The sequence below is a fragment of the Lepidochelys olivacea genome (genome assembly GCF_965140295.1).
Source record: "Lepidochelys olivacea isolate rLepOli2 genome assembly, chromosome: 5".
NCBI classification, from domain to species: domain Eukaryota; kingdom Metazoa; phylum Chordata; order Testudines; family Cheloniidae; genus Lepidochelys; species Lepidochelys olivacea.
In genome coordinates, this window is record NC_140415.1 from 56,845,542 (window position 1) to 56,868,918 (window position 23,377).

General features: G+C 39.6%; 1 long non-coding RNA gene across 10 annotated transcripts in view; it reads left to right on the forward strand.

Moving 5' to 3' along the window:
* Positions 1-23,377, forward strand: part of LOC311520992 — a 157,502-nt gene that overhangs the window by 126,251 nt on the left and 7,874 nt on the right. For 5 of the 10 annotated variants that reach the window (XR_014711744.1, XR_014711745.1, XR_014711746.1 and 2 more), the window contains one exon: positions 18,074-18,124. The exons of 1 other annotated variant lie outside the window; for it this stretch is intronic. This is a non-coding gene — a long non-coding RNA (uncharacterized lncRNA). Of the gene's footprint in view, positions 1-3,925; positions 3,988-10,775; positions 10,961-18,073; positions 18,125-18,651; positions 22,863-23,377 lie in introns of those variants that run through there. 4 more of the 10 variants (XR_014711748.1, XR_014711749.1, XR_014711752.1 and 1 more) reach the window with 3 other exon arrangements.

Consider the following 23,377-nt stretch of genomic DNA (forward strand, 5'->3'; position numbering starts at 1 on the left):
CACATTAGATGGTTATATTGACAGTTTATTTTTACTCCATCAGTGTTCTGCATTCTATAAGTATTTACAAACAGGTCAGAGGTGGTAGAAGCTCCCTTTGAATTGGGGGGTGGGGTGGGAGAGCAGGAAATGTATGAACCATGGGGAGCACGGAGAGCTAGGGGCAGAGGGGGGAAGGAAGGGTGTTTAGGGAAGTCAGGGTGGGTGCTATGCATGGGAGCGAGGGAGTTAGGGCAGACATCAGGATGGGTTCTCTGCATAGGGAGTGGGGAACAGTCAGGATGTCAGGGATAGGATGGTGAGCAGGATGGGCTCTGTACTGGGAGCGACGGGAATTACTGAGACTTGGCCGAGGGCACCTGGCTCCAGGCTGGGAAAAGTCTCTCACATGACAGGGAGTTGCTGACAGTCCCCGAGTTCCTACCTGCTCCCTGGCCCAATCCTGGGTGCCAGGGTGACCTCCACAGCCGCTCTGGGTCCCGCTCTCACCTCCATCTCCAGCAGCCACAGAGCCCCTCCTAAGTAAGTGAAACACTTAAGAATGACCCGGGGGGGTGAAGGGGTGGCACAGATGAGCTCTGACAAAATTTCCACTGAAGGAGTGGTAGCCCCTCCCCCAGCCTGGTCCCACCACCCTTGAAACAGGAATTAATTAATGTCTGCTTAATATTAATATAGTCCACACTTTATGGGCTGCTTCCATCTACTCCCCCCACTTCTCATTTCAACTGCTCCTTAAGATTCAGGGCTGGATTCTCCCTTGGGTGGTAATCAGCATAGAACTCCATCAAAGTCAGTTTCCACCCAGCAGAGAATCTGACCCTCAGTTCTCCACAAAGATCACAAATATTGATCCATGTGAGTCAAATGATCTCTGCCTCTCAACACTTTATGAAGGGAACTGAAAATAACATTTAAAAAAAAAAAGAAATTCTAAATTAATGCCATCTCCTGGGTCTTCCTGTGCACTTTCTTGTCTCAGTGTCTACCTTAGACTGTAAGGCAAGGACTGCCTTTATTTGTGACTTCTGCAGTGCCGAATATATCAGCAGCATTTAACAGATAATGAGAAGCATCGGGAATAATAATCATATACTTAAAAATAGGATAAAATTTGTGACATTTTCTGTTGTTTTTATTGGGGGAGAGGGGTGGTGTTAACATATTTGGAGTCCTGCAGTTTCACTCTGAGCTAAAGTACGGTTGTCAGCATCCCTTCCTAGGGGCAATGAGGGATCTCTTACCCAGCTCACTAAATAGCCAAGGGACACATCAGGACTAGAAGAATTTCTGCTCCAAATACACTACTGGAAGTGGAGGTTGGCATATTCTGCTTGCCTAGAACACTTTTTAGAACAGAGGAGAAAGGGGCCAGATGAACAGTCTGGTTGGAGAGGCTACCCAGTGTCTCTCAGTGACTTAGGAAGGTAGCAGAGGTGTCCCTGTGGCCCCAAGAACAGAATGGGGGGAGAGATGAAGAAGAACCTCAAGGATATCAAAGGTAAAATATGCATGGAGGGAGGGGAGTGGCTAGGGACTTGGAGAGCAATAAAAGCATGCCCTTGGAGCTTTAGGTTCAACTCCCATGTGAAGGATCCAATACCTCTCCTACAGACTGCACATCAATTTTAATTTCTTTAGCTGATTTCCAGTTTTATAGAATTAACTTTTTCCCAATTAGACTAGCCCTTAAAATAAAATGCCCTTGATCTTTGCTAATATTTGTAATAGAATCCAAATCCCCAAGGATAAAGATAGTAGGATTCAGAGGCAAGTCAGTGCTCATTTTTGTATTTACTTTTCTATTACTTTTCATCAGAATTAAAACACGTCTGGGCCCTGATTCACCCCTGGAAGCCCACATGAACCATTCACAGGAGTCACCAGACCCCATGCTGAGAAGGCCACAACCTCTGTTCTACCAGGGGGCCTTAGAAGGGAAAATTCTGGATGCAGAAGACATATGAACAGGGTCTGATTCACCACATCCCCACCACAAAGGCTCCTATCGAGCTTCAACCCTGAATTAAAACTGCTGTCCCACAAATAAACACAGAGAAGGGATGATGCAGTAGAAACTTGTTAGTGAACTTGGACATTTCCACCATATCTCCTGAATTATTTTCCTCAAAATTTACCTTGTCAAATCCTCCATCCTGCACAACAGCACACATTCCACAATTTTATTCTATTCAGGTTCTTATAATACGATCATCACTGAATCTGGGCACCTTCCAGTAGTGGATGAGGTACTGAGACTAACAGCTGTCATGTATTATTTGTTTTCTCATTCTCTCCCCAGTGGGATAAGTATGTGCAGTGGAGTGTCTTGTTTTGGTAGGGTTTGGCTTTTCAGTGTTTTTTTTTAAAGGTGTAATGGCTATTCTGTGAAGTTGTAATGGTTCACAAATTATGCTGGGAGCTGGGCAGGCACCTGATGAGGAGCAGAATTAGGGAGATAGAAAGATGGTTTAAGTTACCTTTGCCTCTACCCCATTTCCAGCACCCAGGATAGAAAAGCATGTCTTTCCATACCTTCTACAGAACTCCTCAGATAAAGGCACCTACCATGCTCAAGCTGTCCCTAAAAAGTTTTCAACTGCTTTTATTACTAGGGGTTACTCTTTACTAGAGTGGAAAAGGGTATTTTTGGGAATGTGTTAGGTAGCACATTCTAAGTGACACATCTTAAATTTCTAATGTAGAAAAGGCAAGTTGTACTTAAGATGGGGGCTGGCTGGTCAAGTCGAAGCCTCTAATCCAAACAAATCCTAGGTGGCTGGAGTCTTTTAACATTTTTTTTACCTCTGAATGTCTCTGCCTTTTGTAGTTCCTAACAATGTATAAAATTGAACGGTCTGATTGTACAACCCCCTTCATTACAATGCTGCTGCGCTGGAACTGAAGGGTGCTCAGTGGAGCTCCAGATGTTAAGGTGTCCTTGCGCTACTTTTATACTCCCACAATACTTGGGCAGTTTTATAGCCAGGCCATTCCTTCAACAAACCAGAGCAGCCTTAAGGTTGCTCTAATTTGCACTGGTTGCATACAGTCCCAAAGGGCTGACCTGACAACTAGGAATCACAATATGTAGAGAAGCCCTATCATACTATCTTTTCCCTAGCCATGTCCTCCTTTGCTGGCAGCCAAGCGAAGGGCTGATATGGGAACCACTTTGGTGAGTCTCTGCCACCCAGGGATTCCCCTCTACAAGGTGTCCCTCACTAGCCAAATTAGCTTGTTTTAGGGCAGATTTACATCACTGGACCAGTCTAAAAATGCCCTATTGCAGGGGAAGACTGGGGCCTAACTGTCCACAGTTTGTTAATCTGGAAACCTTCCACTCAGTTGATGTGGAGGGAAAGAACTGCTAATTAATGGCTAATTAATGGCTAATTAATGGCAACATGTGCAACTCCCTTCACATAATCATCCTGATTCTTCACAGCCAAAAGTGTGGAGTATTGTGTGTATAAAGTGAAAGTTAAAAAGTAATGTGCAGGACAGGGGGTGAATGGGAATTAGATAAAGCTCATCTGAGTGGCCTGCAAGCACAAACCCATTCTCCAGCCATGTCTTATTTATTTTATCCCCTTGTAAGTAAGAAAACAGACCATATGGATAATAATGCTTAGGATTCAACCCTATTGCACCCGCACATAGCCTCCACTTGGGCTGAAGTGTAACCACTTTACACAAGCTGCTGTGTACAATGCAAGGATCCTTGCAAGCAAGATGAAGCCTAATATGGAAATATGATCTGTTGCTTCCCTGTCATTGCTGAGACCACTAGCAATAATCCTCTGCCCTTTCACATTTGTGTAGCGGTCATATTCACTGGGGATCTGGCTTAATGAGTGGTACTTAGTATGTACATAGGCTTTCTGTCATTCCCTCCTCCCTATCTCCCATTCTGATTTTTCAGGCACCAACATCCAGTGCATCGAAGTAGATTTCACAAAATGTTGCACACACAGCAAGAAAAAGGTAATGATCTGTGTTGGTTTGTGAGAGCATTCACATTTCAAATACATTTATAATTCTAATAAATTAAAGGAGTGTTAAACCATAACAAAAGTAAAATAAAATGAAAGGCTAAAACTGCAAACAAATAAAACTGTCATTAGGCATAACCTAAGCAGGCTGTACAAGTTAAATGCAGTTACACATATTGGCCAATAAACAATGAAGTATCGTCAAGTACTTTAACTAAAAGGGTTTCCATGCATGTGCAATGCACTGAAGTCACAGCAAAATCCCTGATGCTTTGTGTATAATAGAAAGCTCTTGGACAGCACAGTGCCAGAAAATTAGTATTTGTTGCTTTTTGAATTAGCTTGATGAGGCACGTCCCCCATAACAGCGCATTCAATGGCTGTTTTGACCAGTGACCTAAAAATGCACTTGCACCAATTTATGTGAAAATTTCCACGGTCCATAAATCTGGTATTTTGCCATGGAAATGCAGGATCAGGTTCTCTGTCCCACTGAGGTTCTTTTGTGCTTCTCTGGTGTAATAAAGCCTTAAGACCATCTTGATTGGCCACTTGAGGCTTTTCAATGCCCTGGGGAATCCTCAGTGGGCTTAGCACCAGTATATTAGCTCCTTTGCCATCCCAAGTAATGGCTGGGGAAAAGTGGGTGTGGCCAGATTGTCTTTGCTGCTGGAATGGCACCTTGAGACTATGGACCGGCACTGTTATATAAAATGGCCTTCTGAGATTATGTGAGTTGTTCAACTTCACAAAGAAAATCTGTGGCAGGGCTGGAACAGACCTCCTGAATCCCAGTCCAGTGCCTTAACCTCAAAGTCATTCTTCCTCTCCAATAACATTATAATATTATTAACAATTATTCTCTACTCCTTTTAATATACCCCAGCATTTCACAAGGGTTTTTAAGTGCTGCTGAGAATTGAGCAGATGTCTTCATTGTTGGTTTGGGTTGTCTTTGTGTTTTCCCCCTCACCAGTCTTTATGTCACATCTGCATGACAAGAAAATACTCAATAATTTACCTAAAGAGTGGGAATAAAGTTTGTTTCTCCTCTCCCTATGGACCATGGCTCAAACTCTTAAAAGTGACTTGTTTTACCCTGGACAACCCTACTACCTGCCTACTCTCTTCCCTGCTTACACAAGGGTTTAACGCATCTTCCTTTGTCCCTTTGGGTTATGTTTATCTGGGTTGGCCACAGGAGTTACTGTGTGGGAAAAATCTTGCTGCTTACAATTGAAAATTGTTCAAAAAGGAAAAAAATCTTTCCTTACAGTCTGAATAACTGTGCAGTGTATAAAGGAGTCCTGTGGGGAGACAGTGATTCAACAGCCACAGTTCCCGGGGCACTGTAGGGGACAATGAGAAGTGGATCCAGGGGGTATCCTCAGAAGCAAAAGCCGGCACAGCACTGTACAGACAGCCCCATTAAAGCAGAACTCTACTGCATTCTGGAGCTGCACACCTTCTGTGTGGGTTCCCTTAATCCTACCCTCCCCACATATTGGAACTATACTTGTTCCATTGCATCTGGGGAGCTCAGTGCATCTGGAGGAGAAGGCAGGATTTGTCCTTAAATAGAAAAGCTCACATATTAGGGGTAAAACATCCCTCATAGACTATTAGTAGACTAGTCAGTAAGGGCTCTTTATGCAGTATAGTGAAATTCTCCCCATTGCAGAGGGCTAGCACAAGAATGGTGTACCATTTAAAGCCTTCTTAAGTCTCCAAAATAGGGATTAACTGCTGCATAGGCTTCCTGCTGGCCCACTGCACAAGGGTGAATATCACCCTATGAGAACAAGAATCTGTGAACTTTTCCAAACTATTGCTTAAACAGTTAGGGTAGCAATTAAATATTCCAAATGCATGTAACTGATCTCTTGGTTTGTCAGCCTTCATGTTGCCGATTTTGTAACATATGTCTGTGGGTCCAATTGACCTTCAAGCTAGAGTCTGAATATCCTAGGCTGTATGTCACCTTTTCTAGAGCTTTATCTCCTGTTAGAAAGAGAAATATAATTATTAGCACATTGTTCTGCTCAGCTGACATAGGATCTGATATTTCAGAAATGCTTTTGAGATGCCTAAATTGATTTGATAGTGTGAACTGAAAGATGCAGCATCTTTAAAGCATTAGTAATTAAAAGGAATAAGAGGTGCAGTTTGATCAGCGTGATGCTATAGCTGAAAATAAAACACCTTAAGATGATGAAGCTAATAGCTAATGAAAGAAATGATGGCACATAAGATGTACACTGAATGATTGGTCAACTCTCACCCTGACAGAGACAATTTAATTACATTTCATTATGATAGCATCACCACTTGCAAGACTGTAGGGGTCTGTCAGTTTCCATTTTAAAACATGATTTTTGAGGTTTAAAATGTTGGCCCATTCCAAATCTCAACAGGCTCAGACCTGACATATCATATAAAATGCCAGCTAAGTGAAATCTTTTTTTCTAGCTGAAGATATTGTAATCCTTAGAGCCATTATTAAACTTCAAAGAAAATGCAGTATTACCAACCCCAAACATCCAAAAAATAGTCAGCTCTCCAAAAATTGTGAGATGATCTTAAAAATCATGAGATTTCTAAGACTAATACATCTGGAGTTCTTTTTATTTGCCATCTTGATTTGTGAGCCTTTTGTGTCCACTCACTACATTTTCAGGCTTTTCCCACAACCACGAGGCTAAGAACATTACATGTTTTTCTTCTTTTAGTGCAAGCTGAGATTCTCAGCTCCAAGTTCTCGGGCTTTAAGAAAAATAGTAAATGTGGTGAGACTCGTGATAAAATTCACAGTTGGCAACATGCAACTTTCAAACTGTTTCAGATACTTTATTGCCAACTTCCAGGCTGAATAGTAATCAATAATTATTATAATGTTAGCTTCCAGGAAGGTGCATAAAAGTAATGCTATTCACTGGACTGGGAGACACTCTCATAACATTTCCAAAAGGGGAAAGCAAGAGACCACAGTCCCTTGAAAGAATTAGAGTACACATGCTCACTGAGAAGTACATGCAAAATAACTGGTAAAACAATAGTAAGAGTCTGACAAGCTGAGATTAGAGTCTGGACTGGCAGCCAGGATTCTTAGGCTCTATTCCTCCCTACATAACTTACTTCTTGTGTGATATTGAGCAAGTCTTTTAACCTCCTAGTCTAGCTACTTGAACAAAGATATGACAATACTTGCCTGCCTCACAGGAGTGCTGTGAGGGTTAATTGGTTCACTAATGTTTGTAAAGCACTTTAAGAACCTTGGATGAAAATGACATATGCTGTTAGTGGAATTCACCCATGGGGCAGTGGTCCAGTGCAAGACCCTTTGCATTCTGAAGGGGCACCCTGGGCACAGCGGATAAGCAGGTATACCTGAGCACTGAATCAAGGGTGTCATTCTGGCTCCACATAGGCTAACACGCAAAGGGGACAGGCATATGGAGGATCTCTGGATTCAAATTTATGTAGTTCCAGTTGCTCAAAATCCCTTGCAAATGGAGCAGGGAGACTGAATGATATTCCAGTCCATACGCTGAAATTCCATAGGCTGGAATAGAGGCTGCAGGAGAACAGCCCCACACCTGGCCCAGTTTTCATTTCCCCACCTTCTCTGAAGCGTACCCAAATGTAGCCCAAGTACTCCGGCTTGCCTTATGCGGGTGTATGGTATTATTACAAAGGCAAGGAAACTAAGTTAAAGGCTACTGCATTGTATGAAGTCTTCCCTCTGGGACTCTGGAAGCAATTGTTGATTTTGCATAGCTACCACAAGAACAGCAAGATTTGGAAAGAATATATGAGTTAAGGATGATGGAGCAACCACAGCATTGACTGTACTTCTTTACAGTATATTTTGTGGATATCAGCCCATAATGTGGTGCTAACTGGGAGCGGGGACTTGTATGAGCTCCCATCTATTTTAATCTCAGTTTTAAGGTTTCATGTAGTTATTGAAAATACTGCAATATGAAATGCAATGAGATAATTGTTCTTTTTATGTTCATTGCTAAAGATTAGGGCTTCATGTTTCTCACTTAGAGTTGGTTGGAAAATTTCCATTAAAATGAAATTTCAAGAAAAAACAGCAAAAAATATTTTAGCAAAGATTTCAGTGAACATTTCCTGCCATTTTCTGACCAGCTCTTGTGTCCCTGAAATATGAATTTTATTTTCCCTTGAATAGTTTTAAAAATGATCGTCTTCTACTGAATTCCTACCACTTGGACATTTTAGTCCTTTACGCAATGATACAAGTTATTATTGAAGCATAAATTCCAATAAGCATTTGGATCTTTTATTTTGTTCTAATCCACATTCTACAGCTTTTTTCATTTCATAACTCACGTTTACCTCAATCAGTTCTTTAGGAGCGGTATGTGTTGCAGAAGATAACTAACTAAACAGCTCAAAATCGTCTAGAAAATCATAAGAAAATAAAACACCATAGCAACGATATCTACCTTAAAGCTTGACCACCAATTCTTTATGTACCTGCAGCTGTTGCTACAGCTGTTAATAATGATGGACTTAATAATGACATGTAAATAATTGATATTATGGTTACAGTTACCTGGGTCACATAAGGAAAGCAAGACAAAGCAAAAACTTCAGTATTTCTAACAAGAACAAGACATAATTTTTTTGTCCTGCTCAGGTTTTCTTTTCTGATGTTCCTAATGTTTTACACATTCATACTGCAAATCTTATGTGACTGTCAGTATCTACAGGTAACATATATCTAGGCTTTTGAAAAATTCAAGGTCCGTTATATAATGACTATATGAACACACCTAAAGCTATGAGTTGTAAAAAAAGAAACTAAATATGATCTGAGTCAATATAGAGCAAATTACTGACAAATCTGTCTCCAATATAGTGTCCACGCTGTTGTTTTATTATTGACTGAATGTTTTTTATTTTCCAGCACAAAGTAATAATAGTGGAATAGCCACCACCTCGTTACCCAGTGTTGGTAACAATGCAGTGAGAACATGAAATTTGCCATCTCAAAATAATACTCTTTTCATGGAATGCTCCCTAAAGCAGTACATCCGGGGGGGCTAAAAATGAATATGCTTAAGATGATGACAGTGGTACTAAGCTTTCATGCCTGTCTATCTGTCTGCCTTCTATCTGACCCTAAATTAGGCCTCAGAAGGTATAGTTTTTAATACAGATACTGGGTACAATGTACCTTCTCACAATTAGTAGAAAGTGCTGTTTTGTAATTAAAGGGTGAAGTGGGGCGTGATGAACATATGGAAAAGGAGACCCTTAATAAGCGATGGAGCCTTCAAAAGAAATTGCTAATTAGTATGCATCTGATGTGTACTATCCCAATTTTAAGACTTTGCCTTGAATAAATTGCTATGTTGGGTGTTCGAAGGAGTGGTGAGATTAGCATTTACAAAGGGGGCAATTTTCTGTCTTCTTGACTCTGTTAAATGGAGGAAATAACTTCCAAGACTGAAGCAGTAGTTAGCCCATCAATCATTCTCACAGCTGGAAACTGGGGATCCCAAATGCTGAGATGAGTTAATCCGTCAGTTAATAAGTTCATAGTGGCACCATATGGCGCTGGGCCACTCCACACTGGGACAAGGACAGAACTGTTTACACAGGCATGCTGCTTTCTCAGGTACCTCCCTGCTGACAGAACCCTTTGTTCTGAAGGATCAATTTACTTTGCACAGTAAATTGACTGAATTGATCAGTTCAGAGCATATAATTGTTGGCTAATCCTGTGGAATCATGTCCTATCCATATGGAAGGGACAAAGGGTGCTGACAGTGGTCTAGTTTCTTGCTCCATCTCTGAGGCTATTTTCTCTGGACATGATGGACACTGATTAAACCTGCCAGTAGGTGGATACACAGCCTGTATTGACTTTAATTGACAGAGGTAATAGGAGGCCCAGCTTCCTCCAGCAAGGCAGTTTTATGTGTCTTTATTCTACTGCTATCATTACTTCTCTTAGGACAAAAAAACACATAAAGGTCGATCCCATCAATTTAAATGCTGGATCACTTAACTCATATACCTGTCTTAATCACAAAGGGGCATGCTTTTACAAATCTCCAAATCAAACTAGTCAATCCATAGCTTCTTGTTTTAAAGTAAGACACTACAAAAACCACATTAAAGTACTTAAGCCTACAAAACCGAGGAAATTTAATATTAAGACAGAAATGTGGCATATGTCCAATAGTTAGGCATCTTACTCAGGTGGTTAAACCTACACCCAGTTTTATCTAGGTATTGCAGAACATATCACTTTTCAGCTTTAATTCTAAACTTCTTCACTTCTGTAAGTCCCCCTGAAACCCTTCTTTTCAATACAGGATGTGTACATGCAGGATGTAACTCACTTTGATTTGGGTTTCATTATTTTCCTTAGTACCAGATAAAAGCAATGTGCAAGTGTAAAAGACATACAATTCAATTATATTATCATCTCTTGAGTCAGTAGTTTCTTTTCCATGACAGTGTGTCTAGAATTATTTCAGTTAAGGTTTTGATAGAAAATGGTACCGTGCATGAGAAAATGCCATTTACTTGCCAAAAATGTTTAAATAATTACTTCAAAATACCAAAAGTAAGTTGTTTGGAAACGGCAATGGTCCTTTAAATACAACATTGTTGTAGTGCTGTGTCCTTCATCAACATTACAAATCGTATTTGTTAGGATATTTTGCCTTTTCTATGGACCTAGGTACTTGTCATTGTGTAATCTGAGCATCTTCTCTCGATTATTCCTCATTACAGACCTGATTTAACACTCATTGAAGTCAATGGATTGTCTTCAATGGATGCTGGATCCGGCCCTATAAAGGAACATTTCCTAGGGGGGAAATTTAACCAGTTTGAACAAACATGGGTGAATGTTCAGGGACAAATAATAATTCACTCAACTTTGGCTCATCTTTCAGACGTTGGAATATAATTATGTAGTAAGTATTATTTTAATTATTTTGCATGCCTTTTTGATATGTACCCTGTGCTCAATATATAGAAATATAAGATCTCCCTCAATTTTTTATGTTATTCAAGAAACTTTAAAGGTTTAAACATCTCTGTCCAAATGTAAACAGCCTCAGTAAATGGCTAAAAGCTGCTTTTTATGCAGCCACAATATTAATTCTTTTGCTTGCATCAGCAACTTATCTCCTCAAATGCAGATGTTCTTCTTTTTTAACTCAGCAGAGGTTTAACTTCCAGCTCATTAACATTTTCACAAATTCCCAGCACTCTACACATTCTGGAACTGCAGATCCAAAATGGTTTTGTCTCTATATCTGGGTTTCGTTTTGTCCTCTTCCCCCAGAGACTGTGATCATAAGATTTAATGAAATATGACAAAGTCTGATGCAGAAAAGGAAAGAAAAAATGTGAGGAGTTTTCTTAATGTGCTCTCTGACTCCTAAAAAAATGAATAAAAAAATGGAGGATCTGGAATTTTTAGCTGCACAATACTAACTTCAGATACCATGACCAGAGGTGGAATATGGAAGAGGATACTTTGAAAGAAAAGATCCCATTTGGCTGGGCCCTTAGGATTCAGTTGTAATTTGCTTTAATTCCCTTCCACCAGTTACTAGCAGACCATACAGTATTAATGGGAAATTCCGGATAACAAATTCAGCCCCCTCAGCAGAGATGTACTGGAGGGAAATCTTATGGGCTTTTAGTAGCTTTTCATCAAAATTCTCCCAACAAATTGAAGGGAAAATTTAGTTCACCTCCTCTAAGTGTGCAGCTAAATCCCCAATGTCAGAGATGGATCACCCTTAGAGCTCATAAAAATACTTCTCAGAAGCAATTTAGAATGAATCAGAGTGTGCCAAATGGCAGGTATCTTCAAAAAACCAGGGGAGGTACAGTACTCTCGGCTCCCAATTCAAATTTTACAGGTAACAGACTGTCCTACTGACATGTTGCAGTATTTCCCAAAATGGGAAGTGGGCTCCCTTTCAAATCCAGACGACTTCACTTTGTTAAGTGGCAGCTCCTTCTTTGTTTTAGTTAGAAAGAGCTTTTGTGTAAGCCAGAAATAAACGAAGACATCTCTCGGTCCCACATTGTTCCTCTCTGCAAAATATATTTCAGATTTGTAAGAACCCTAAAAAACTGGCATTTGGTATTTTCATGCCTACATGTGCATGCATTGTTATATTTGATCATAAGAAAGGGTATGTCTGGATTTGCTGTTTTACATCTGATGCCAGCCAGTGCCATGCCTGCCACTGCCACCTTCTAGTGTTGCATTTTCTTTGCTATCACATATCCCACAGCACCACTGTTTGGCATCACCAAGATATGGGAGAAACATAGACCTCTGAGAGCTTGATTTTTGCAAGATGAGTGCAGCTGATTAATTCACCATACATGTTTGAAACTTCTAAATAAATTTGAGCAACTAGATAATACTGTGTATTCAGGTAGTATTACCTCCATGAAAGGAGTTTAATGAGCAGATGAGTATGTTTTAGTTTAGACCTACCATAAAGGTCTCTTGGAAGAATTCCCATTTCAAAGATAAACTGAATATTCTTAGGCTCTAATTTATATGTTTACATTTTAAATGTGCTTAAATCTATTCCTGTTCAAAGTTTAAAGTTAAGCACGTATTTAAGTGCTTTGCTGAGTCAGACCCTTAGAGCTCTATTCTGCGTGGTACTGAACAATCTGGCTTTGATGCCTCAAAGCACTTAAGGACATAGTTAAATTTAATCAGGAGCTTAAGTCTCATCGTGGTTACTCTTCTTGCTTGTTCTTCAGGTGAATTCTGAATGTCCAAGTAATGGATCTTGTCTGTGGAGGAAACAAAGGATATTATCCTAAAGTGTATGACTACATCCTTTGAATCATGAGTCTGTAATTAAGCAGATTTTTACATATTTGGGGAAGGCTAGTTCTGTACACAATTATTTGCGAAGGAAAGAGAAAAATTAGGAAGTTCTTTGTGATTCAGCTCAAGCAGCAGTGTGAGTGTGCAAGATGCATTGGAGTAAACTGGGACAGTGTAGCTAGTAAAATATGATCATTTTCATCTTCAGAAAAAAGAGTGGATTTAAGAAATGCACCATTGTGTGACTATGAAATAAGTAAAAAAAAAAAAAAGACAAAATTCTACGTAACATGGCTCACAGTCACAGATAGTCTATCTTTATTCATGCCATAAATGCAAAGAGGCTGCCTGGCATGAATGAGATATTCTTGAATTTCCTATGTTGAGTTGTTTGGTTTTTGGTTTAGTTTGCACTAAAATCCAAATGTTATTTTTTTGTTTGGATTGTACTTGTTTTATAAGGGTAAACCTACTGGTAAAAAAAAACCTTTAGATGAATTAATATATAAATTGCTCTGAGAGTAAAATATAAAAGATAACATTTTAAAAAAAGAAATAATTTATTATGTAGCCAGGTGTTAAGAAAAGCTTTAAGTCTAGTGGTAACTATGCTAGTAAGCTCCAAGCACTTTGCATGGTTTAAAAAAAGCCTGATCTTCACCTGGTACAAATCAGCATTGTTCCACCTACTTCAGTTTACACCAGCTGAGGATCTGGCTGTGTATTAATTTATCAGGAGACATGTTGTGAGCACAAGCAGTAATATTGTCTTTTCGACTTTGATATTAGGTATAGTTTCATTTTCAAATTGCCAGAAAAAAGTGGTCTGTAATACAGCTCATCTTCACTTGCCCAATTTTTCACTTCCTAAAATCAAAAGCTTTTGATTTACAGATGACCCAAAGCATCTTACAATAATAAACACACACATACACATATATTTGCATTCCTAACTAAAATAAGGCCAAAACAACTCCCCTCCATTGAAACATACTATAATAGTCTACATCCTAGACATTGCAGCAGCACTATTATAAAATGTACTCATTGGACTGTTACTTTAGAAAGATGTAGAACATTTGTATATATACGGTATTGGTTGGTTTGAGCTGAGATTCAGCAGAAAGCAAATTTTTATAGATGAGTTATACAAACCTCTCAAAAGCAGGCTTTCTAATGGAAATGCTGACACACACTCATATAGAAGGACATGAAAATCATGGCTGTAACAAAATAATATGAGCTTTATTTCTTTTTCTGAAGTATGTGTGGTTTAGAAATTTATGGAGACATCACATGGGAACTACAACTTCTAGTGTATGGACTGGCAACTTGCACTGCTCTTGTTTGACCTAGTTACAGCTAAAAAGAACGTGTAGGGGGAGGGGGAATCTGCTGCACACTATTACTCTCGGACCATCAGCACTCCCTGTAACATTGCCAATAACAAATTCTCTGGATAATGTGTTTAATATAGCTCTCCCAAATGTGGAGGGAAAATGTATAAAGCTGTCCCTGGGTTTATTAACCTACACATACAACATGTGATAGGACAATTTTTTCTAAATTCAGAGTACTTCGAAAGGTAATCTGAACATCAGCATTAGTGTGTTCGGACAGAAAGCAGCAAATCATTGCCTTCTGCACAGATAAAATGCTGATACACATTCTAATGGTTAAAGCAAACAGACTGATTCCACATTCTAGAATTTGTCTTCTTTTACTGTTGCAACTCACTGAACTATTCCAAATAGTCCAGAATGTTGCAGCATATTTTCCCTATCTGGAAGGCATTATTATTTACTATTTACTTGTGTAACACACTGGCCAAGTGTATGTGTGTCCCGCCTTTATCTGATTGATCTACGGAGGATAGTCCTGCTGCTGCCCTCACCTAATGGATTTAGGGCTAGAGTCACAAAGAAGCTTAGACATGATGACATTCAGCATCATCACATCTAACTTTAGGCACTTAGAAAATCACTGGGATTCTCAAAGCCTGAGTTCAGTGCCTATGCTCCCTATGCAATGAATGGGGAGAGACAGGTGCCTCAGAATGGGATTCACAAAAGCCAGCATGCTAGGCAGCTCCTTGTCTAAAATAGCCAACAGGAGATGCCACGCCAAGGGCTAAGCCTTGCTAAGCCTTGCCCCTCTCAGAGATAGGTGCCAAGACCAAGCTGCAGTGAGGTGCCTCCCCCTGCTTGGGATTCTTAGCTGCAAACCCTCTCTTGGTGCTGGGTGCCTAGGTCGTATTAGCAATGGGGAGGGGGATTATGGTGGTGGTGCCCCCCTTATAACTTTTAGTCGAGTGGTTAGGGTACTCACCTGGGATATGGGAGATCCCCCATTCAAGTCCCCACTCTAGCTGAGGGAGAACAGAGATTTAAAGGGGAAGCTGCCACCTCTCAGATGAGTGCTCTAATCTCTGGCCTATCGGGTATTTCTGAGGTGGTGTTCCCTCAGTACCTCCTGTTGAAGCTATTCCTCTGTGCATTATTACCAATATGTATATATATTGGCTCAGGTGAGCTGTAATCCTGGGTCCCCCAGGTGAGTGCTCTGACCACTAGGCTACAGAGTCATGCTCATGTCTGTTTCCAATGTGCTCTCTGGCCCAGTGGTTCCTTCATTATTTACCCACAGTGGAACAGCTTCAACAGGTGATATTGGGGGAGCCGTACACCAGAATATCTCATAGCCCAGTAGGCAGAGCACACACTGCCAGATTCCAGTTCAAATCCCCTTTTTCCCCTCACGTGGAGGGGGGATGTGAAGCAGGGGTCACTCGTGCTAGGTGAGTGGTCTAGCCACTCTTGTGTAACCCTACTTGTAGAGGCCTGATGTCTGAGCATGCTTACTGGAGCAGGCCCTGCAGGTGATTTAGGAGGAAGACCACCTGGTTTATGCATCATTCTGGGGCTAAGGTGTTTGAATGCCTGGCATGGGTCTGCAGTGTGTATGCTCAGAGACAGAAACATAGGTGCCTAGGCAACTTTTACAGCAAAAATATAGGCATCTGCAAGGATTTAGCAGCTGGGGGTGGGGTGGGAGGAGGGGAGTGTGTTGTGAATTCAAGTGTGACCTGATTCTGGGATTTAGCCACCTAAAGAGACAGTTAGGCACCTAAGTTCTTTGGCAGATCTAGCCCTTAGTCTTCAAATTCAAGTAGTAGAAGCCTATACTTTGGAGACAGAAGCCCATAGGTTTAATCCCTGCTGATGACCGAGTCAGATTACTGCAGTACCCGGAGCCCCAATCAGAATCTGAGCTCTATATTCTTACAAATATATAGTAAGAGACAGTCCCTGTTTCAAAGAGATAAATATATATTTTGGCCATAAAACTTTAAAATTTTAAATTTAAAAATGAGAACAAAAAGAGACATCATCACAGAGAAAAATAGAGGGACCAGTTCTGGGCTGTGCTCCAGTTACTTTGCATTGTTGCTGGTGCAAACCAAACTTAAGCCTGGTGAACCCAACCTCCAAAGTGTTTCTCCTGCATAGACTGTTCCTTGGGTATATTCCTTCACCCCACCCTCAGCTCCTGTCATAAGGGGCATGACCAGTCGAAAGAAGCTCTGGCCAAAGCAGTTTATTTAAATCTGAAAGTCTAAACAATTTAATGCTGAGAGAGTTTATGCCGGAGAAGCCTGTCACGTAATGTCTCATGGCAGACTGCACTCTCAAATCTTCCTTTATAAAATACTGCAATATTTTCTTACCTTTGTTAAATTCCTTGGAAGAGTATGATCTTGTAGGAAATGTCTGACCTTATTCAAAATATGGTTGTCATGTAAAGTCCAGGACGGCAATATTGTGAAGGAGCAAAGGGAGCAAGCAACATTCTCTGATCTATTCACTCTTTATCTTTGGAAGGTATCTGAATGTCAATTTCCAGCTTAGTATGCATATAATACTTAGAACTGGAATCTATATGCATTCCCACGATAAAAGGTGACTCTCTCCTTCCTGTACAGCCAGAGAGTGACAGTCGTAAGGAACTAGAGTGGAGGCAGAATGCTTCCTCCAAAACCTGAAGTATATAATTTGTCAGTAAAACTATTAAGAAAATGAGTCTCTTCTGCCCTTTTGTTTGCCAACCCTAATTTTCAAAAGCAGGGCTCTTCTTGTAAAAATAAACTCTATGGATAGCAATACCACTTATCTGCTGGAATCTCAGACTCTCATTGACTGAAGTACTATAAAGCAGCGAGATTGCATAAACAATAGACCTATATGATCTGTAGTGTCCTCAGTGGATCATCTAATCCAATTTCTCTGTTTCCCATATTTTTAGATTTACAGATGTTTCTTCAGAACCTTCAAAAGCAATTCTCCTATATTAATGCATAATTTACAGACAATAACTCACAGGCTGCTTACTGCAGATCCTGTAGGGCAAATTCTGCTCTTACTTATATCAATATAAAATCACAGTAATTCCCATTGACTTCAGTACTTCAATTGCTTTCAGTTGTGCCCATGTGAAATTTGAGGAACTTCAGTGATTGCAATGGAGTTACTCCAGTGTAACTGAGAGCAATGGAAACACTCAGATCAAAGGAGTTACTTCAGTTACACTGGTATAACAGAGCCGAATTTAGCCTGGAGCTGCCAGGATATACACCAGCTGAGGATCTGGCCCTATGTGCTTATATGAGGTCTGTTAACATCTCCATTGAGGTCACTGAGATTTTTGCCCGAAAACATAGTGCTGTACAGTGCCTTATGTGGGTAAGGTGTTAATCTGTAATAATTAAATTCACTGTGTGCTTTTGTCACTGACACACAGACAGACACACTCTGATTATTGCTTGTAAGAACTTTGCTTTCAGAATTGGATCATGCCCACTTTTCCCAGTGGAGATTTGAAAATACAAAATGTATCATACCATTCTGATAAGCTCCAAGGAACCGTCCAGTTTGCATAGTACATAGCAACAAGTGACCTGTTAAATGATGACAAATCCTTTAGCTTCTGGCTTTAGACCTTTGACCCCTTGACATTAGGCTGTATCCAGGGAGCAGTCTTGAGAGAAGAATGCAATAAACTGCTTGTAATCTAGTGGTCTCAAAAGAAATTACATCAAAACCAGCTGCTACACCTCTAGTCATTAAAGACTGACAACTTGTTAACTAAAATAGGGCCATTATATTGTGAAAGGCTTGATTTTGCAGTAGCTAAAGACCCATCTCTTTCCCCCTTTCAGAAACCCGAGCAAATGCCATTGCAAGTAAACATGTTCATTCACCGTTTAAAGGTATGTAAGTAAACTGTGGTTGACTGCAGCATCACTTTTTGATTTTTGATACGTTGAGTTGTGCTAATTAATACTGTGATTACTCAAACTGTGTGATTCCACATTTCTAATTGCATCTGAATTGATATCTAATATTATTCGCTTTGATTTTCAAGCAATGCAAGATTGCAAGATTTCAATTGTTTTTTTTTTCTTCTTTTAAAACCAGTAGAAGTAGATATAAGGGTTTTATCATGAAATAGAATCTACATTTGCTATTTGGATGCTTCTTTGTGCTAGAACTTGCTAAGGATTTGAGCCAGAAGCTGCAGCAGACTATGCCTGACAATTGATATACCAAAGCTTTGCTATGGGACACTTAAAATACAACATACATCTTTCTAGGGAGTCCATCCATCCACACAAGCATTTGAAATACAACAAACATCACTACTAGGCTTAAGGGAGGAAAGTGAAAGTAGGTGCATGAAGAGCACATCAATGGTTGAAAAACATGTGATGAATACATTCTGCTAAGTGCCTCTTAGGAACGAAGCTGGTACAAAGGCAACAGTGCTGAGAGCATCCACAGAAGCAATTGGAATTGCCACCACTGGGAAATATATCCCTTGAGAAAGGAAAAGAAAAGAGCAATGACAACAGCCATTAATGTTGCACCAAATTGGGAGTCAATGATATCAAAACTAATTATCTACAGCCCAGCTCACCAATGGCGTAGGTAAAGAGGAGGAAAGCTTAGGAAAAGGAAGAAGGTTAAGCCTTCATGGCAGTCAATAATAGTTGGCTGGAGGGACCCTTCTCTACTCTACTCTTATTGTTAAGGTGTCCCTAAATATGACCACTATCTATATTTTGGTTCCCAGCTATACACCAAAGGCAAAATCCTGGCCCCATTGAAGTCTACGGGAGTTTTGCCATTGACTTCAAGGGGGCTGGGATTTCACCTCGAGTCCTGTTAAGATGTAATAGTAATAATGATTAATACCTCTTTAGTTTATGCAGATGTTCTGCTTCCAAATGGATGTTGTGAAAAGGGGAAATGTATGTTTCCTGCTGATGCAGGTAAGAAATGTATAGAAACTGAGAGTACCTAATGAGATGAGACAAAAATATTGAGCTACTATGAAGTCAAACATTATTCCTGAAAAGCAGGTGAGGTTTTCTGGAAGTCTGTTTGCCCTTGTGTATTAAGGAAAATTGGCCTCATGGAAAATGCTTGCAGGGATTGAGTGTGAAAGTCACAAAGCATATGTGTTGGTGGAAGACATGCAAGACAGGGAAGGCGGCAAAACAGCAGAGAAAATTATCAGCTGTTAAATTGGAGTCCCAGCTGCAAAACACCCAATCACTGGTTGTCAAAAAATAAGGTAGTGTTATTATGCAAGTTAATACTTTAATATTGCACTAGCTCAAAGTAGAGGGAGCTTTACAGTGACTTTACATAGGAGTAAGAGTTTTTTCAGAGAAGAATTTTTCTGTTGCAAATTTGTTCAGCATTTGTCTTAGGAGCTACTTATGCTTATGTTCATATGCGGCCACTTGAGATCTATTTTACCCCCATGCTACTCTCAAAATTTCCTATGGACCAGCATCATGATGAGCAGTTCAGGCCTTACAATACCCTTATGAATCACTACTGCAGAAGGGATGGAACAGATGAATAGCCATTGTTTGGTTGTTTAAAGCACCAAGTTGTGTTTAAAGCACCAATATTGAGGAAACAAGTGGAAAGCAGGACTCACTATTCTAGTGGAGCAAATCCCTGTGCAGTCAATAAACAACCTTAAACAAATGATCTGAAAGAAAAGCACTACACTAAGGCTCCCCAATATCGAGGAATTGTCATCACAATCCTTTGGCCACATTGCATGGGGACACACTTCTGTAACCATTTATAAAAGAAACACACTGGCACAGATATCTAATCTATCTATACACGATCACAAACACACATTCACAAGAACACTTTTCTTAAAGTCCTTTTTTCTGTTGGGGTGAGGGAGAAATAAGAGGAACCAAACAGACACAAAGTACAAGGATGGGGGTTATCAGAGAAACTTCTCTTTGCTTCCAGCATTGCTCCTAGCAGAGAAATATGCTGTCATTTCTTGCCTGTTGCTCCCTGACATTATAACCCATATATGTTATGCCAACCTTCCTTCCCAATTACTCCTAAACTGCCACTCCCTAAACCATAAAGGCACACATGCTCCTTTGGTTTGCATGGGCCATTCTTTTTACTTTTTTCTTAAAGACGATAAAAATATTAAGTCACCTACTCTGACAATGTAAATTCACTCTAGGCTGAGGTGAATGTGACCCTAAAATTCCATTTGTTAGTCTCTAAGGTGCCACAAGTACTCCTCGTTCTTTTTTCAAAATAAAAATGATTTTAAATCAGATTACTTCCTGATGGGAATTTTGTAGGATGTTCTGCCTCATCATGGAAGGGGTGGACTTTCCTTTCCTTACTGTGGAATATTAAAACAAAAAATAATAAGCAGAGGGTTTTAGCCTCTGGATCCACATACTGAGGGAGGTACTATCTCCTTAAATGTACAGGAGGCCAAATGTAACATTCCTTCTTGAAAGAAACTCAGTTGGGACCCAAAACCAAAGCAGCTTGAAGTCAAGTGGAATAGAACTTTAGGTTAATAAGAGACGTTGGTGTATTGGACTCTTGAGGTTAATCCTTAAAATTACTTTGGAAAAAAATTTGCTTGTGAAACCCTGTGAACTAAATGATATTCTCACCTCTGACCTTTCTTTTATGTATTAATTTAGTATTTATTAATACCTATGTGCCAGTTTATTTTCTGGGATGAAGGATGCTCTCTAGTTGTCCATGAACATGTGCATATAAAAATACAGATTTCCGTAGTCTACATGCTATGGACTAATTTTGCACAGCAGTGGCAGTAAAGGGAGTTGCATTTCTCATCTTAAAGGTATGGGCACAAAGACTGGCATTGTTAGATGTCATTACTAAGTGAGATCCTTGTATTTCAGTGTTGCACTTCAGATTAGAGCAGCCTCATAGATGATTTAGTTTATGCAGCCACTTAAACCAATTTTACCTAACACCCAGCCAGAGAATATGCCCTATGTCAATTTTTGCATACTATACCCCTTTTGGAATTTACAAATCAGCTCACAGAGCCAGCCAGCACAGGTGCAACTACATCTATACAAGAGAAAAATCATTTCAAGAGTACAGAGTGGGTGGTGTCCAACTTTACACAGATGTAGCTGTTTACTAGCTGTATATTTGATACAACCAGTAGATAATTGAACACTCTGTATAAGTGAGCAAAGCATGACCCTAATGCTAGCCAATGCTATCAGCATTTTGATTTCACTAATAAATTCATCCTGTGTCTAATGCTTATTTACAGTAAGGCCCCTTTACACCACTGTGACAGTATAAAAGAGCCTTAAAATGTGTACAAATAAGGGCCTCTGCCCGTTCTAGTGGTGGAAAGGAGTCTTAATGTAAATGAGAATCAGGCTTTAAAATAAAGAATTTGAATGAAGTTTTAAATGCTTTCCTTTATATTTCTGAAGTGAGTTGTTTTGTTTCAGTTTAGATGGCTATCTTTTATTTGTTAGGATTTCAGCTGCACATGAAGTTCAGACTCTGGGCAGCTTTTTTACTTACCATATTGCATTTTGTGAAACCCTGGCATGGCCCTCTGTTGCTCTCTGAAGATTTATTTTATAGACTGAAATGTATGTTTTAGGGACCAGTGATGTAGAAACTGACAGCCTTCAGGGTGTAGTTGTCTTTGTCTGAGTCACTTGTAAACTGCTGCAACCAAATGACAGTTTACCAGCATGCAAAGCCCTTAGAAATGCACAACTGACTGTGAATGTATTGGAACATGAGATATCTGATCTCATTTGCTGTTTGTTGTACCTGCTTAAGTTTATCAATCAAAGCCTACAAGCAGGGAACAAAATACAGTTATCTGACTGAAATCAGACTTCAGTCTTCTGTCCAATACAGCACATAATAAAGTGCAGATACTATCTCATATCATCTAGATTATAAAGCCTGCACACCAGCTGTTAAAACCTGAGCACTGCACAGTGGTTAGCAGGCTACCTCTCAAGGCAAACTAGAGAGAAATATAACTGCAGCCTATATATATAGAAACGTAGATATTATATGTAGATTACTCTTTTCTTGCTTGCATTAGTTTTACACCAGTATAACTTCATTAAAGTCAAAAGAGCTACTATGGATTTACAGGAGTGTGAAAGAAGAATCTGACCCTGAATCTACGAACTCAGTACATAATAGGGTTCATTCTTGAGTGAACAGGTTTTGAAAAAACAAGTCTCCTCTGCTCTCCTGCCTCTTTTATTTGAAATTGCCTCACAATACTCTGGAATATATCCACTAAGTAATTTCTGTAACTAAGTAGCTGAGTTCGGGAAAATCTGAGATCTTGTTAGAAGTCACAGTTGGGTAAAACTTTCTGATTTTTTTTTTAATTGGTTCAATCCAAATCTTACTGAAGTCAACAGAAAAAATTCCATTGAGTTTAATGGAAGATGAACTTGGTCCGAAGCAGTGTTAGTATTCTTTTAAAAGAAAGCTTGGAAACCTATAGGTTTGTAAAATAGTTTGTGTTTTGTTTACATTCAATATAGCCATGGTTCATATTTGACATAAACCATTTCACCTATTATACACCCTCGATTCTGGCTCAATGGTGGTGTTAATATTGACTAACGCGATAGTTTACATTTTCTTGCTGCATTTAATTTACTCATCAATTTTCCATTAAATTTTTAATTCTTTTTATAGCCTGCTTCATACAGCCTTTATACATTCTTTCCACACTAAAATAAACTTGATTTGCTTGCCACAAAGAGTTATCCGCATTTGTTAAATGATTAGTAGGTGGCATGTTTTGTTGCATTTACTTAAAAATAAAAAAGCAAATTTTTAGAAAGGCTTTTGTCAGAAATATGAACACCACCTCCATAGCTTTCATCTCCTGTTTTGACAGCTCATTGAATACTCTCACAACTTTTCCTATACAGTAATATCTCCCATTAATTAATACCTTTTCTCTGCTCCCAGTTTTGATAGATTTGCCGGAATTGTTAACACAACACTCACAATGATAATTGTTTGGATATATTTTGTCGGTGTGTCTAAAGATCTTGAATAGTAAATGTTGTCTAAAGGGGAAATTAATGTGAATATTGGAAGAGAAATGAATGTTATTAAAGTTTTGTTGT